Source organism: Balaenoptera borealis, assembly GCF_965194805.1.
Source record: "Balaenoptera borealis genome assembly, chromosome: 15".
Lineage (NCBI taxonomy): Eukaryota > Metazoa > Chordata > Mammalia > Artiodactyla > Balaenopteridae > Balaenoptera > Balaenoptera borealis.
In genome coordinates, this window is record NC_138871.1 from 75,741,944 (window position 1) to 75,759,752 (window position 17,809).

Consider the following 17,809-nt stretch of genomic DNA (forward strand, 5'->3'; position numbering starts at 1 on the left):
ACTTCCTGGTGGGAGAGTTGTTGGCCGTTTGGTGTGGTTGCTTCGTTTTAATGACCTTTTCTATACTGTTTGTTAGTGTAACTAAAAGCAGCACATGAGTGATGCTGGGTGATGGTTGACAAGCATTACGCTGGCTTTCAGTACTCTGTCTTGGAGACGTCATTCTCTCCTCCGCTGTAACCTCCACTGCTCCACTACTGATCTTTTCCCAGACACAATCTCTGCTTTGACCACGAGCCCAGAGAATACAAAAGCATAATTGATACATACACCAGCTCTGCCTGGGAAGAAGAGGGACCACTTGTCCTTACTCACCAGTCACCCCTCTACTCAATAAGCTACTTCTATGGCACTTATTTATAAGTGCCGGTGGTCAGAGGCTGTCACAGAAATTTAAGTGTACAGATGCCACAATCTGCATATTCATAGAACCATTTTAAGGCCACACAAAAATCTGCGAAAGCACAATATATTTTGAAGATGGGTCACCAATAACGCAAATGTTAAGGCACTTTTTGGAAGCATAATTAACTCAAGGACCCTCTATAAAGTGCATGTGAGACAGACATTTGAGGGTTGTTTTTTTTCTTTTCTTTTTTTTGATAACAGAAAGAAATGGAAACTAATTATCATTAAGTTTCCACATTGTGACATTCCCAGAGAGTAGTTAATATTACTTAAAGTTGCTTATGACCACTACAAAGATAAGGCCAAATGAGTTAATTCAATAAGAAAATAGAAGGAATAAGTTGCCATTCCATCTTAGAATTGTTACCGTACCTAAAAATAAGTAGGAGATGGTGTGATTTAGAGGACAAAGCACTCTGAGTTGAGGCACTTTCGTCCTCACCAAACCCTGGATCCACCTGACCTCAGCCACTGGGCATAGTTTACTCATCTCATGTTGAGGGAGTTGTGCCAGAAGATTCTCTGAAGAGCAGAGCATTAGGAAAAGAAATTTTCAAGAGGGTAAACTCAAAGGAATGGGCAGCAGTGGCTGAAGGAGACACTTGCATGCGACCCATTTCTTGGCAGTCGTTGCTGAAAACTAGAAGGCTCTGACCTGACTTTAGCTGATAGTACTGGGCATAGCGGGAGCAGTGCCCCAGAGCTTCTAACAAGGGCCAGAAGTCTGAGTATGGCTGGAGATGGCCAAGACACAGAGAGGCTCTAGCTGGCAATAGCAGTTGGGTCTTGTCACCCGCTTGGTAATCACTGCAACTGCTACAAGTTGCTCCAGGAGGATGGCTAAAATGTAAGCAAAAGGGAAAATTTAGTGGCTGTTTTATTGAATTTTTGCTAAGCATCTGTGGAATGTTCTACCTAAGGAGGACATTGAGATGAGTAAGTTACCACCCTACCCTTGAGTTGCTCCCAGTCTACAAAGGAAGGCAGACACACGTGAGTAATTACACAGAGACAATAAAGTATGACAGTGTCATGTGGATGGAACTTAAAGAGAGTGATGGAAAATAAATATGGAAAGAGCTGAAGATAAATGACATTGGTATGGGTTGATGAGTCAGACTTTGATTTTGTGTAAAGCAGGGAAACACTGAATATTTTAAATGTAGAATTAGAGCTCTGCGTTTATATACAATTGCTCTGGCAGTGTCTGCAATGGTTTGATACAAGGAATGAGTATTGGACAGAGGCAGGACTGGTAAGAGGCTATGGTTAATACAGTAGACCAGGAAAAGGTGGTGAAAAGTGTGGCGAGAGTGAGAAAGGAGAAAAGAGGTAGGCTCCAGAATCTTTAAGAAGAAAGGTAGTTCTGCACGAACTTGGCGAGTTCTCTAGGTGACCTTTAAGGAAAACTGCAATAACATTTGTTTCCAGCACATAAAAGTGACCTGGGATATTCAAGAAGAGGTATCCAGTAGGGAACTGGCTCAAGGGAATGAAACTCAGGAAGATGGTCTGTTTTGAAGATCAGGATTTTGGAGCCCTCAGCCTACAGGCGTTGTTTGAAACTTTGGAAGATCAAACAACACACAGTACACAACTTTGCCCATGGCAAGTCCTAATGGCCAAGGCTGGAATAGCAGCTCCAGGGGCTCAAGTCCCTGCTCTCCCCTTTCCCTGTAATGTAAAAACTGAAAGAATATAGGACCCCAAGCGTAGGCAGAACAATGTTCCCCTCAAAGATATCCACATCCTAATCCCCAGAACCTGTTTTAGGTTACATGGCAAAGGGTAATTAAAGTTGCAGGTGGAATTAAGGTTGTTGTAGCTTCTAGAGGCCACTTGCATTTCTTGGCTTCTGGCCCCTTCCTCTGTCTTCAAAGCCGTCGAGTTTGGGCTAAGTCCTTACACTACCTCTCTCTGGTTCTGATCGGATCTGTTTCTCTCTTCCACTTATAAGGACCCCTGGGATTATGTCAGGCTCACCCAAATAATTCAGGATAATCTCTCTATTTTAAGGTCAGCTGATTAGCAACCTTCTATAGCCACACCAATGTAGGTTTGTTAGATATTTGATTGGTGCAGTACACATATTTCTGGGGTGTGTGATAAAATTCTCCTGCTTCCAACACCTGGACTCTAGGTAAGCTGCCGCTGCTTCTGCCCTGGCACAGAAATCTCTACCTGGTTTTGCTGCAGAATGAACACAGCACTGCTGAATGAGCAGTAAACCCTAAAACTCATCCAGCACCAGAAGCAGAGCAGTTAAGACGTGGGGCTCCCGAGTTTGCCCCTCTCCACTTCTCAGCCACGGTCCTTCCAGCTAAATTGCCTCTCAATTATATGTGACATAAACTTTCAGGTCCTTGGTTCCCTGTTTAATAGTCAAACAAATAATGGTCTTCATTGCTCGTAAATAGCAAGAAGATTTTAGAAAGAAAAGCTAATGAAATAGGAAAAGAGTAAAGCTGCTCTGGCTTGCCCTATCAGCATAAAGAGCTGCACTGGCTTATAGCAGGTGACCCCTGATTTTTCCTTTATTTTTCTTACCTTTTCATTTTGTTGGTTATAGCTACAGGGGTGCCAGAACAGAGAATACCACTTAGTGAGCTGTTATTGGCCTGAAACTATCTTATTGCTTTGTGGAAAGAAATTGCAGGAATAATTTTTAGATATTGATACCTGTTTGTCAGAGAAAGTACAGTCATTCATTGAGGGTTTTTTGACAGGCCAATTTTGCAGAGAGATTCACCCACCTGGAATCTGCGCTTTCTTATTTTCAAATGTCTGGCTTCACCCAGATTTATAAGATGGGCCCTGGAATCTTTGACCATCTTCTCCTCCAGACCAGCCCTGCCTCATATTTGGGAAAAATATTTCCATTGGTTTTAGATCTGTGTAATCACTCATTCTCCAATTTATTTCATTTGTAAACGGGAACTTAGCTGATTTCATTATTCTGCATTATTAAACATCGTGTTTCCAGATGGTCTGCGGAGCAGGTCTGAGCTGAGAGTGTGTGTCTTTGGGCCTTTGCTAATCTATCACTGGGGGCACATGTTCTGCAGGCATCACTTTCAATAAGTGGTCTGTGTTTTTACAAATGGATTTACATTTTTATGTTCGAATGATGACTTCTCTAGAGACACATACCATGAACGTCTGGCTCACCATTATTACATGTACAAGTCATAAAGCAATGTAATAAGACTCATAAAAACATGCAAATAGTCCTTTTCCAGGGAGAAAAGGAACATGATCAGCCCTAAAATCAGAAGCTTTGCAAAGCTGACTGCTCTGTTGGGAAATGACAGAAAGGAAGATGAAACTTCCTCTGGGATGTCCATTCCTAAACAGTAGATAGATAGGTAGATAGATAGATAGGGCCCAGCAACTCCAGAATTTTGTGTGGCTGGGAAGCCCTCCAGTGGTCAGGAGAAAAGGGGTCCTGTACTGTCCTGCTCCAGGCTGGAATGTGCTCTTGCTCCACACCATGGAGCCCTATAGGAGCCCCACCGTTCATGCTCTCCACCTCTGCGAACTCAATCTGGAGGCCCCGTCTCCATTTAAAATTCCTTCTTTCACTCCTCCAGTCCACAGTGGTCCCTCTCCACTGGAGCTTTCTAACTCATCACACTCGGCTCTTGATTTTATATTCAGCCTGTGCTTTTCCTTCTCTGGGAGGTTCCATGACTATTTCCTCAAAAAGATTTCCAGCTCTTCAAGAATATACACTTCTTGGGACTTCCCTGGTGTCCCAGTGGTAAAGAATCCGCCTTACAATGCAGGGGACGCGGGTTCAACCCCTGGTTAGGGAACTAAGATCCCACATGCCGCAGGGCAACTAAGCCCGCGCGCCACAACTACTGAGCTCACGCGCCTCAACTAGAGAGCCCGCGTGCCGCAAACTACAGAACCCGCGCACCCTGGAGCCTGCACGCCACAACTAGAGAGAAGCCCGCGTGCCGCAACAAAGAGCCCACGTGCTGCAACTAAGACCCGATGCAGCCAAAAATAAATAATAAAATAAATAAATAAATAATAAATCTTAAAAAAAAAAAAATACACGTCTTCCTCGTCACCCTTCACCCCCCACCACACGCCCTGCATCCTCTAGAGCTCATCCAATAGTTGCTACAATCAGTAGACACTCAATGAGAGCTGCACACTTTAGGTGTTCAAAGCACATTCACAATGGATTCTCTGCAGCCCTTCAGACTACCTTCAATCCATTCTTCATACTGCAGACACAGTGAATTTTTAAATGCAAATCTGATCACACCACCCTCCAGTTTAATAACCCACCTGACAAAGCCCTCCTAAGTCCTGCTGAGCCTAGCTCCTGTTCCTCCCCAGCTCACCTTATATCTCTCTGTCACAGCTTTTTCTGCTCCAAACACACAGAGCTGTTTCACTTCCCACACGCCAGGATTCCTCCTACTTAACACAACTTAGTCAGGCTATTCCTTCTGTCAAAAGGGCTGTTCCCCCTTCCTTGAATAGTTAACATCTACTAAGTGATCTACTCATCATTCAGTTCTCAATTATTAAATATTCCTTCTCTCTGGAGTTCTTCCCTGATACTCTAAATCACTTTAAACCCTTCTATTCTGCATTCACATAGCACCTGATACTTCTCCTCTGTAGTATTTTCCACAGTTACAATTAATCTGTATAATTATTGAACTAATTTCTATTGACCTCTGGAAACTGTCCCGTAATGTCAGGGACTTTAGCTTATTTACCACTGCAGCCTAGAGCTTAGCATAGATTCTGGAATACAATAGGCACTCTATAAACAGAAAGAAAAGAAAGAAAGGAAGGAAGGAAGGAAGGGAGGGAGGGAGGGAGTGGGAGGGACAGAAGGAGGGAGAAAGGAAGGGAGGGAGAAAGGAAGGGAGGGAGGAAGGAAGGAAGGGAGGAAGGAAGGAAGGGAGGGAGGGAGGAAGGGAGGGAGGGAGGAAGGAAAAAAGAAACACAATATGTGATATATTTTAATTTGTCCCTTCATCCCTGGTCTTCTTTTGGCCCAGGCATCTTGAATCTTTGGTAATATGTTGACCATAGCTACTTCAAAACAATGTCACACCTACACCAGCAAGCCCCACCATTGCCCCAGGGAGGTCCAGAACACTCTCAGTTCCCCATCCTTATAACCTCCCTCAACCTCATAACTGAGCAACAACAAGGAAGCCAGAAGACCCTAAGAGAGAGCAGCAGTGCAATGGGAGGTTCGTGACACTGCTGAGAGATCTGGTCTTCCTGAAATGTCCTCTGCCCTTGGCTGCCCTTCTCCCACACTCCCCTAGACTTCCTCCTCCCCGTCTGACCTCGCCAGCTTCCTTCACAGGCTCATTGACATAGGTCTGTCTTGTGTGTTGTAATGATCTATTCTTGGACCTATTCTTAGAGCTCTCTTCTCACTTTGAGCCTCCGACCTACAAGCCCACCTACCTCCTGCACACTGGCTCTCCCACAGACATCTCAGTTCATGTAAAAATAAATGTTTCCTCTTCATTTTCCACTCTCAAACAAAATAAGACAGAACAAAGACACTTCTCCTCCCCCTGGGTTCCCCATCTCCGGGAATGAAACCACTTTGGGTTCTTTGTGATTCAAGCCAGCCAACTCAGAGTCATCCTTGACTATGTCTCAATCCCTGCAACCAATTTATCACCAAGTCCTACTGATATCACGTCCTAAATATCTCTCAAATCTGCCCCATTCCCTGCCATGCCCACTGCCACTGTTCAGTTCAGCAGCAGCACCTTTCACCTAGACAACTGAAACAGCTTCCTATCTAGTTACCCTGCCACCTTGTAATTGTTTTAAGTACAAACCAATTTCCACATTGCAGCCAGAGTGATATTTCTAAAATAAAAATTGGATCATGCCACTTCCCTGTCCAACCCATCATTGACTCTCCATTGCTCTCCACATTAAATCCAGTAACACAGCATGGCATTCTCGTTCCCCTTCCTCCCATCAGATTCTGTGGTCCAGCCATGCTGAACCACTTGCTTCCTCAGCATGACTTTTGTCCTCTCTTAGTTTTACATATATTCCTCCCTCTACCTGTTCATTCCTATTTGATCTTCAGGTGTGGACACAGATAATTACATTTTCTGTAAAGATTTCCTGATTCTGCCTGGATTAGGGCTGTTATTCCTCCTCTGTGCTCTCACAGCAACCAGCCACCTGGTTACCCCAACTCCCCAACTCTGGGAGTTCTCACCGTTTTAATTTCTGCTTGTGATCTGCTCTCAAACCCTCCCCTTTTTGCTGATAAATATTGAGTCCATGTTGCTTTAGGCTTACACCAAAGGCAAAAAACCCTTTGTTCAAAAATCTACAACCTTAAACTCATCAAGATAAAGAGGTCAAGTGAAACTGATAATAGGTAAAAGGACAAATTAAAATGTCATCTCTGCATTAATGCTTATTTAGATTTAGAAGATATGGACCTTATTTCACATGGACAAAGGGGCAAACGATAAATCATGGGTAAGACTTTGAAATGGAGACAGATGTTAAACGCAACGCCCAAGGCATGTTATGTGATCCTCGTGCCACTAGGCTGGCCAGAGACTATGTCTGCTTGCTCACCACTGCAACCCAGTGAAATAGTTGTTGAAAGAATGGGTTATAATTGAAAAGCCACATATAATTGGCAAAAATCAAACTGCAGAATCCATTGAGTTCGAAATATCTTTTTTTCCTCAGTACCTCACTGATTATGTATATCTTTCGAAACAAGCAATTTCTGCATGAAGGGTAAACAGACATAACTAAGGCATCTCTTACGGGTCCACCATGTGTCTGGGTTGAGCCCTGGCAGAGTTTAGAGCTGAATAAGGAACGGCTGCAGCCCAGGAGATGAGCCCTAAATTGGTCCTCCCTGTAGGACTTTCACAAGCCTCATTTCCTTTCTGCAACTTGGTTTCCTTTCTTGTAAACCTGGGATAGTCATATGTACCTCGTGAGGTTGACATGAAAATTGAAGGAAAAAACATTTTTGAAATTGCATTTCTCATAACAGATGTTCATAAATATTAGTTTTATTATTTATTTTATAAAATATGACTCCTTTCCTTAGCTAGTTCAGAAGTTGGCAGGAGAGATAAGCACATACCTACATAGGCCAAAATGTAATGTGGGTGGGATCCGAGCCTCCAGGAAACAGGAGTAGATGCTTTCGCAGAGGGGGCTGTCCTGAGACTAGGAAACCGTGTGCAGCACTGCAGTGGGTGCCGACCACCTGCCAGGTTCTCCTTTGCTCCCGTCCATCCAGACTGAGTTGACGAGCTGCTCTCTGCTGGTGTTCCCAATTTGTTAGGCCAGAAGTATAATATATTCCATGGGAAACCAATGGAAGCCTTCCTAGTGTCTCCACTTTTATTATATTAGTGAGTCTTCCTTTGAAATATAATATTATCTATAGCAATAAGGCCAAACTAAGATGTGAAATCATAAATAAAATTTGGTTCCCTGACTCTCCAGGCGATTTCTTTTGAAAAGTTTATTTGCTTAGCAGTCTATTTTTCCTCCTACACCCTTCCCCGGCACACTCCCCCTTCAGCCTCCCCGCCCATGCCAGACGCCTGGCCTTTAGAAGAATGTGAAGCGCTCCCCTCACTCCAGACAACATCCACCTCGTCTTCCATATGAGTAAGGCACTCGGCAGGAGAAAGAGCTTGTGCAAGAGCCGCAGCCCCACTGCAGCAGGACACGCACTCTGCACGCCCTTGCCTTCTCTGATCCTTTAAACTGAAATGTGCTCCCCATATCACACACACCACCTCTTCCTGGCCTCCACCTACCCCAGTCCATACCCTCCCTTTGCCTAAAGGATTTCTATTCAACTTACAAGACAGAATTTGTCACCTATTCTGAGAAACCGTCCCAAATTCCTTCTGAGCCATGTTATTCACTTTGGCCAGTCTTCACCAGCCTGTGGGTACAAACTAGCGCTATTCACAGCAATGGCTAATATTTTGTTTCCTCTTACCACCATCTACGTGATGTAGAAACCTGGCCTCCTGCCAAACACTCCCACCAAGATCTTCTGGATGTTCCCCATGTAGTGTCTCACAGTGCTTCAGGTATGCTCTTGAATAAGTCTGCCCCCAATGGGAATTCCATCTCCACCCCTATCTTGGGCAGTATTTCCATCTAGCTCCACTGCTTTTCCCCTGAAAACTATGGTCTCCCCAGGCCATGTCTTGCTCCTGTGGACCCCAGGGCCTCCATCCTGCTCTGGGGACACCGCGATCTCCACCAGGACTTGTTCGCTCCTCCCCCTCCCCCATATATCACCATTGTTCTATTTGAACAATGTTTCTAAAGTGTAGTCCCAGGATCAGAGTTCTGCAGAACACCAAATGTACTCTATAGATTTCTTTTTTAACGCTCGATTCCATAATTAAATAAACTGAGGGATTCTGAATTGTTGTTTTTCAATGTGTGGTCCTCTTAGACCATCAGTATCAGCATTACTTGACAGCTTCTTAAAAATGCACAATCTCAACCCCAACCCAGACCCAAATTTTAACAATATCCTCAGGTGAATCATACACACATTAAAGTCTGAGAAGCACTGCTCTGAATTAAACAAAATTAAGCATGTTTCCTATGAAAAGTCTCCAGAGCCTTTAATATGTTTGTATGCATTATAAACTAAAAGAGGTATATAAAGTATGCACGGGTAGTGTTTTGCAGTACACATTTTGAAAAATCATGTAGTGGAACTTCACTAAGCCCAAATGTATAATAGTCTGGGACGGCATGGGAGACAAGAGCTTCTCTTTCACCCTGCTGGTTACGTTCCGTTAGTGGTATGTTGGTAAATGTTTAATAAACATCTATCCGGAGACAAAATAGCCCTATTTGCTTACCAATTTCCATGGTGTAAATACTCCCGCCATGGCCAATTTCAAGCTACCATTCAGCTTGAGATATGTACAGTCAGCTCTTATGACCCAGTAAGAGCTGGCTTGAGAACTCTGTTGTTTAGGAAAACACTGTAACTGTACTGCTTGCACCCCAGTGATCCATGCATGCTTAAGCTGAGTATCTAGTCCAGTTGTACTTCTGTCCTCCACTCATCCTTCCGTGACAGACACCAGACTATACTCAGAATTATCCTTCCTACCATGACTAAGGTTTTCTTAGTAGGACCAACCTCATCGTGCATTTCCTCATCATCCTTCTCTCAGAATGAGCTCTCCCATGAGGTTCCTTATTCTTCCAACAGACAGATTTCTGTAGTACCAACCTCATCAATTTGACAGATATGGTCTGAAAGTTTGACTCAGACTGAGAAACACACACAGAGCTGGAGCGCCCCCTGCACTTCCTTGGGCTTCATGACAGCACAACTTTGGTATACAGTGTTACGAGTTCCTTCAGGGCAGAGACTGTATGAACCCGCTTTATATCCTTGGTGCCCAGAAACGGGCACATGGTAGGTGCTTAAGTAGTGCTAGTAAAATGCAAGACTGCATGTTCATGCTATAACCTGAACTCTCACCCTCCCTAACTCTAAGTCTCACCCTCACATACACAGTATTTCTGCTCTAGGTCACCATGACCCTTTAAAGAAAACAGAGGTGATGCTTCCTCACTCCTGGCTACTTGAAGAGTGACTCAGACTTTTTCCCAGCAGGTTGTGCTGGGATCAAGCACATCCATGGGACAGACATGGTAAAAACAGGAAAGTTTTTTTCCCTTTTCATCACTACCAGTTTGGAAAAGACTTCTGATTCTGGCCTGCTCGATTCCTTTTTTTCTGAAACATTTAGCATCTCCCTCTCTGTGGGCTTTTTAAGTTGCCTTCACTGAAAAGTTTGCACATAAAGTATTGTTCCTGGACAGAGAACCAAGGAGACAAAGGATAAATTAAACAGGGAAAAGCTTTGAAGGACTGGGATAGCTCCTATGAGGCAAATGATCTGTTTCCCACCAGGGCTTCTTAAACTCAGTAAAGCCAGAGTGTTCCAAGGATCTGACATCAACCACAGAGTCTGGGGAATCCTGGCCTATCTAGGGGGGCCATAGAAAAGCCAGTCTGCTGCAGTGAGAGCACGGGATCTCAGCAGCTGCCTCAGCGCCAGGACTCCTGATTTGCCTTCTGCATCTCTGAGGGCTCGGGCTTCTAGATGGAGCATTGAGGTAGGCATGAGTTTCTCTGCCGAAAATAAGAATCTACGCATAAAGAACTTCCACCAGAGCCAGAAAATGATTAATGGAGAGGGACAGGGGATCCCTGGCTATAATATTGTGCCACTAAAGATGAAGGGAGATGGTTTACCCTGGGGGCTTTATCTTCCATCCTCTAAGCCACACCCTCTCAACTTTGTGGGCCATAGGAGTCCACTCCTAACTCCTCTTGTAGCTGTCATTATTTGCTGAGCCCCTACTATGGGCCAGACCCTCTGAGCTACACTGAAATAAGTAAGAGTCAGTCTCATCTCATAGGGAGCTAGAGTGGGCGTGGCCAGATTCACACACTAAGTCACAGGGTGGGTATAAAAATACAGACTTCTGGATTCCCAGCCCAGGGTTCTTCCTTCACAAATGGCTCTTGGGAGCTGCCCTTTGTATAAGTGGTAATAGTCCTCAGTTCTCTTTGCATGTACATCATTCTGGGGCTTCCATAGCCTCTCTTGTAGCCAAAATAGCTGTGAATCAACTTACTAAATTTATTTGCTGCTTCCAGACTTTTATGAAACTAAAACTGCAATTACATTACCACCTTCTTTTTCACAAGAAGGGAAACTTTCATTCATTCATTCAACATATACACATTAAGTACTTACCATGTGCTCAGTACTATCCTAGGTACTTGGAAACAGTAGTATGAAAGAAAAAGGAATCTCTGCCTCTTGATGTTTATACTGTAGCAAGTATAGATAGAAACAGACAAGAAACTTAAAAGTCGGTTGTATATAATGTCAAAAGGGGATAAGCACTATGGTTTTACTTTTGTCACCTGCCATCCCATCCAATTTTCCAGCAATCTGCTTTCAAAGAACTTCTGTAAAATGCAAATCTCACCATGTTACTCCTCTGATTAAAACCCTTCAATTGTTCCCACCACGCTCAGGATAAAGCCCATGACTCAGGCTCCTGTTTAACCCTCCAGCTGGGTCCTTACCACAGATCCCGTTTCCATTTAGCCTCCAAGTTTGCGATGCCCATAGACACATCATGCTGCTTTCATGTTTCAAAGGGCCTAGATGAAGAATCTGTCACCCATTCCTCTGGGTCTGCATTGTACTCTGTCCCTCATGGATCCTTTGTAATACTTAAAGAACTGTACCACCCAGACTCAACTCTCAGTTCCCTATTAGCCCCTAAAAGGCATGGATGATAGTTTATATACCTAGGATCTGTACATATAACATGTTCAATGCACATTGGTTAATTGGGAGAACTAACAAATGGATAGGGTGCCTAACTGGCTAGTCTGTGATTCCAGGCACACTTACGGAAGGTCTTTAATTCCTGGCCAAGGAGGACCAGTAGGCATCTCACTTCATAGGCTCTGTGTATTATTTAGTTCCAAATATGGCCTGTAGGCCAAATCTGACCTAACACCTGTTTTTGTAAATTAAGTTTTATTAGAACACAGATTCTTTTATTCACCCTACAATAGCAGAGTGGTATAATTACAACAACAGAGGTCATATGGCCTGTGAACCATAAATATTTACTATATGAATCTTTACGTACAAAGTTTGCTGACTTCAAATCCAGGCTATGCCAGACAGAGAAGGTTTGATCAAATTTCTAAAATGTACACAATTAGCATAACTTCTTCTCAGGTTAGTCCAGAAACAGGTACAAAGCAGGCCCATAATTACTGGTTGTTGGGCAAACGAATCACAGCACAGGCTGAAGGAGATCCATTAAAAGACCTGGTGCTCTGTGCTGCTCTTTTCTAGGGAAGGCACTTTTTTTCCCCTTCTGTCAGGATATATATGACCCTGTTTAATATCAGAGTTTGACACCTTAAAGAATATTCTTTAAGGGCACTGTAGCAATGGGCATAAAAAACACCCTGAACATTCTTCATTGTATCCAACATGTATTTATTGAGCATCTACTACATAGTAATTATCAGTATAATGATACTATTTCCTATGCCAAGCTCAAAACTTTAAAAAGTACTCTTGCAGGTCAGGTTAGCCGAGAAGCAGACCCTGAGATGGAGGTTAGCATACAGGAAATATACTAGGCAGTGCTCTCAGGGCCAATATCTGTGGGGGAAGGAAAGAGAGCAGATTTGGGGAAAGGGAAAAGTTGGGTTGCAGTGCAATCACAACAAAAGCCTCAGCTGGCCCCACAGGGAAATCTGAAGCCTGGAGGTTCTTTCAGAATTGCCCCAGTCAGGATGAGAGGGTTGGCCTTTTTGCCTCTGCAAAGACCGGTCCTTGGAGGCACACTGCTTATGGGAAGGGGGATCTCTACAGTAGAGGGAAGTTCCTGGAAAGAGCTGACAACTGAAGGCTAGAAGCTGTGGGAAATAAATCCTCAGTCCTGAGGGGAGGGTCTGGGCAACACAATCCTGTGTTTACTACAGATTCCCTTCAAATAAGTTCTGAGATCAGCTCCTCCAGGCTTCTTGGGGGCCTTTATTCCTGGAGTAAACTTATAAAAGTAATGACAATGGGACAAATTAAAGCCTCTTGCTGCAGCTGGTCTCCAGGTGTTACTTATCATCTCCCTCCTTTACTACACATCCTAGACGCCCTTTAGCCTCAGCTAGCACCTCTGCTATCTATGTGGCATGACCCAGACCCTCCTCTCTAAGGGGTCTGAGCTTCAGGTCACCACGCCTTTCTTAAAACATGGCTGCTATACAGGATTTGTATACAAACATACATTTACTATTAAAATTAGGCAAAGGGGTGCCAAGATGATCCAAATGCAAAACATATTTTCCCTGTCCCTTCTGTGTAGCAGCAGCCCTACCTCCCTTCCCCTGATTCATCAAGTTCAAGTGCCCCTGACATGATGGTAGTTCCTCTCCTTGTCTGCTAATATTCTGGCACAGGGAGCAGAAAATGCCTGGGTAACAGCTGAAGCTCAATGTTCAACAGAACCCTTGTTAGATCCCCCAGTGAAAGCTCATCTCCTCTGGGAATCAGGACCTCTAAACCTACAGGGCCCAGAGTTGTGAGAACAAGAGGCACTAATTCCCCAAATAGTTTTCTGGAACTGACGGTGAGATGGGCCTTTCCTTCTCTTCCCTCTTGGTTCCCAGACCCATGTATTTTACCTACTGGAGGCACAACATTCATTTGCCACTCTGACCTTACCTCATTACTAGAGTTTTACCTGTGTTCCTTCTGAACGCTAAGCACCATGACCTGACCTCTATGATTTGGGGATCTTTTCATCCTATTGCCATTAGTGAACCTAATTCTCTAAATTCTCCAACTGTCAGCCATTGTCTTTAGAGACAGCTACCACTGAGTTCTGGGAGATGATGGTGCCCTTCTTTCTAGTCCATCTCTTATTGCTTTGAGAAATGGAGCATCCTCTGGGTCCTCCCATTAAATATAACCAGCTGGTGAGTTTCCCAGCCTCACAGGGTACTCTAGCATGCTCATTTTTTTGAGGCTTTTGATCCACCATCTGCCATAGCACTTCTGGCATTCTTACCTTACTTGATTTAAGCCATCATTTTCTCCATGCTTCTAAGAGCCATCCTAAGAGCCAATATGCTAGCACCATCTCTTGGGGGTCCTGCCAGTTTGTTAAATCCTGTATCACAGAAAAGTGCATCTATACCAATAAGTTCTCCCTCATCCAACTTTATGTTCCATCCCCGTTGAGTCAGCACCTTCAGAATCCACTTGCATATGTATGCTACTTGCCGGTTCCTATGCGTGTATATTCATCCTAGATCTGGTTATAATCTCCAGAGTCCCTCTGAACTTCCCTGCCCAGTTAATCCAGACTTTGGATGAAAACATTAGATGAAGTCTGCCTCTAAGTGGGGGATTGGCAACCTTGGGAGAGAGGGCTCTTTTCAGCCCAGGGCAATGCCGGAAAGAGCTAACAGCTGGAGACTTTCAAAACAGAACTCCCAACCTTGGGAGGAATAAGTTCTTCAGTAGCAAAGGGGGCTAGTTCTGAGTGGCACAATCCAATATCCACTGCAAGTGCTTTCCCAACACTCTCCTGTATGCCTGGATGAAAGTAAGACCTGTCTCCAGAAGGTTAATTCCTGGCAGCAAGAGATCTAACAGGTATAAATCTTATAAAACTTCTCTAAGGGGAAATTTTACATCAGACTATTACAACAGAAAGAGACTTTAGGCTCCATTCTTATGTCATGATGAGGAAGCTAATGCTTGGAGGTCAGCTGACGTGCCCAAAACTCACAGATGGTGTGTGGCTGAGTCTAGACTTTGGATTGATCCTTGATCCTGCTCCAGAGATCTCCTCCCAGCAGTTCTTATCTTCAGTTTGCCCTTCTAGACCCTCCATGCAATTTCAGAGGTGATGTATAAACACTGAGATGAAGACTCCTGGGCTCCCAAATCTCCATCCAGTAAACTACTAACGCCAGGGGTGGGGAGAGATTAAGTCACCCATCAGCATGCTTCTCACCAACTGCACAAGTACTGCATTCAAGTCAGACAGCTCAACCAAGTGTGTAAACGCTGGTCCCTGTTACGCAAAGTGCTGGCTGATTGTTCTACAGGGGGTAGCTTTCCAGTAAAAGTAGGAAGGAACTTGCCCCTATCCAATCTCCTCACTTGACAGGGGCAAAGGACTTGTCCTAAATCACACTGAGAGCTGAGGACAAAATCAGAACTGGAAAAGGTAAAGTTCTTTCCTCCAGTAATTAACCATAATTGCTGGAGGGAGCACATCTAACTTCTATCATAGGAGGTAGTAGGAACCAAAGAGTAAAGGTGACACTCTAAAGCACAGCTGCAAATAGAACCCAAATGCTGTTTCCTGCCAGCTAAGAGCCCCTCTGCAGGGCAGGTTAACAGTTGCTGGTGGTGTCCTACAAGATGGAAGGTGGAAGAGGAGAACAGATTACATTCAGTGTTCCCCACTGACTGTATCACAAGGGGTGTGTGCATATGTGTGACCACCAGCCGTCCAGAGCTGCTCTTTTCCCTGGGGCATTAGTCTCATTCTCTTGTATATAAGCCAGCTCCCACCAGCCATCCACAGCAAAGTCCAGACTTCTTCATTTTATGTTTCCCAAGGATAGAAGGCTCCTTCAGGGTGATCCTGGGTACTTAGGTTTTGATTATTATATTGGGTTGGCCAAAAAGTTCGTTCGGGTTTTCCAGATGATATTACGGTAAAACCCAAACGAACTTTTCGGCCAACTCAGTACTTTAGAAACAGAAGTATGGCATGCTTGTAGGAAACCTCAGTACACAAATGGAGCTTACTGTGTGGTGGGTCCCCAGAACGGGGGATGATCTGAAACTAAAATCTTGATGAGAAACTTTGAGAAGGGAAGACCTGGGCCTGAGGTGGGTCAAGGGTGCTGGTTTCAATTCTCTGAAGAGTAGCCATGGAGACCTGTCTCCAAAGAGCATGAGTTGGAGTTACAGGGAGGCAGCTCTCAGCTCTTCCTAACATGTGGCCTCCTGATATCTAGAGCTATTTAGCAATGCTGAATGGCATAGTCTGTTCTTGGAAGTAAGTAGTGAGTTTGTCAACCCTTCAGATGTTCAGCAAACCACATGTCAGTGACACTATCAGTGGGGTTTCTAAATTGTGAGGAAGTCCTCAAGAGGTGGAGAGTAAGGTGCCTGCCAACAAGAGATTCCTCAATGCTGGCTGGCTTGGTGGAGAAGCAGAGGGCAGATAAGTGGCCCCCATAAATAATACAAGCTTATCTAGACTCTAGCTATTATTAACAGAATATTCTCCTCAGTCTCTGATCTGTGACTGGCATCCTCCTGGGTAGCAATGAGCTGACACTCAATCATCTGCGCCCCTGCTAACACACCCCAGGAATTACGACTCCGACCCCCTTGCAGTGTTGTGGCAGTGCCCTCACTGCCATACAACCCAGAAAGTGCCCCCACCCCCCCGCCGAGTCATCAACATTTCTCCAATTTTGGATGTGTTTGTCAATTTAACATGAATTTAAATGACCACTGTGTTCTCTCTTCTCTTTCATGATCTACTGTGACTTGAGCAAAACAAAACAGAGAAATCAGAGGTCATATTTCAAGAAAATGGTATGTCCAGGCTTCTGCTGCCAGTGTTCATTTTAGGCGCTAGATGTTTATGAAGAAAAGGGCTAAAAAAAATAAAATAAAATAAAATAAAAAAAAAAAAAAAAAAAAAAGAAAAGGGCTGATCACTTGGGGATATTCCAGAGTCTAATGTGCCCCTGCTAGGCAGTTTTGGGGGAGAGTGGATTCAACCAGGAACCCAAGCCATGCTTACTCCCACTTGTCACTTGCTGGGAAATTACTTTAGGAAAAAAAAAAGTCAGTCACTTCTAACTTTAAAGTAATTCAAACAAAAAACTCATTAATTAAAGCACTGGGGAAAGATATGTTGCTGGTAGTTTGAAAACTGGGTTTAGGAGGGAGGGATAAAGAGAGAGAAAGGTGACCTACATCAGAGTTTGGCAGATGACTAAATCCCTGGTGCTTACAGACGTCTCACTCCCATATCCAGAGCCTTAGTGTGGAGATTTGAGCGAAGCTACTCCGTGGAATCGCTGCCTCGGCATCCGTTTTGCTTGGCCAAGTGGGCTGCAGGAACCTTAAACTGACACTAGCCCCCTCATGCAAGCACACGCCCTAGATAGCAGCCGCAGGATCACAAACAAATGTTAAGTTCCCAGTAGGACTTCCCCAGCAACCCTGGTGATCTACAGTCCCCCTGCCTCCCAGTGCCTGGCCTTGTTTGCCTTATTGCACCCCCATGGGGCTCACCAAAAACTCACCCTTTTGGTTTGAATTGACCAATCCAGCCATAGCCCGGAATCCCAAAGCACTCCTCCCACAGACCCTAATAAAGGTACGTGGCCCAGGTCCTGCTTCTCTGCCTGTCCGCACTCTGCCTTGACCTCCCCATGTGGCCCCTCGAGGCATACCGGGTACTTCCTCCAGGACCTGTGAGTAATAACCTTCTCTATTTCATTTTCTCTTGTGGTCTGTTGTTGAACTGTGGCTCAGCAGCCAGTACCTTGTGCTCTATTTAACGAATGTTAATTTAACAAAGTCATAACCCTTGGGCCAGGAGCTGGAAGTGAATGCTGTTAGGGCCCAGAGTCACCTGCCGCTCAGGGTTCCTGGGCCCAGAAGACAAGAAGCATCTGCCACCCAGCCCAGCACCCAGTCTGGCAGTTTTATAGAAATATGGCTGTTTCTTAGAGTCATAAAATACTATGTGAAGGACC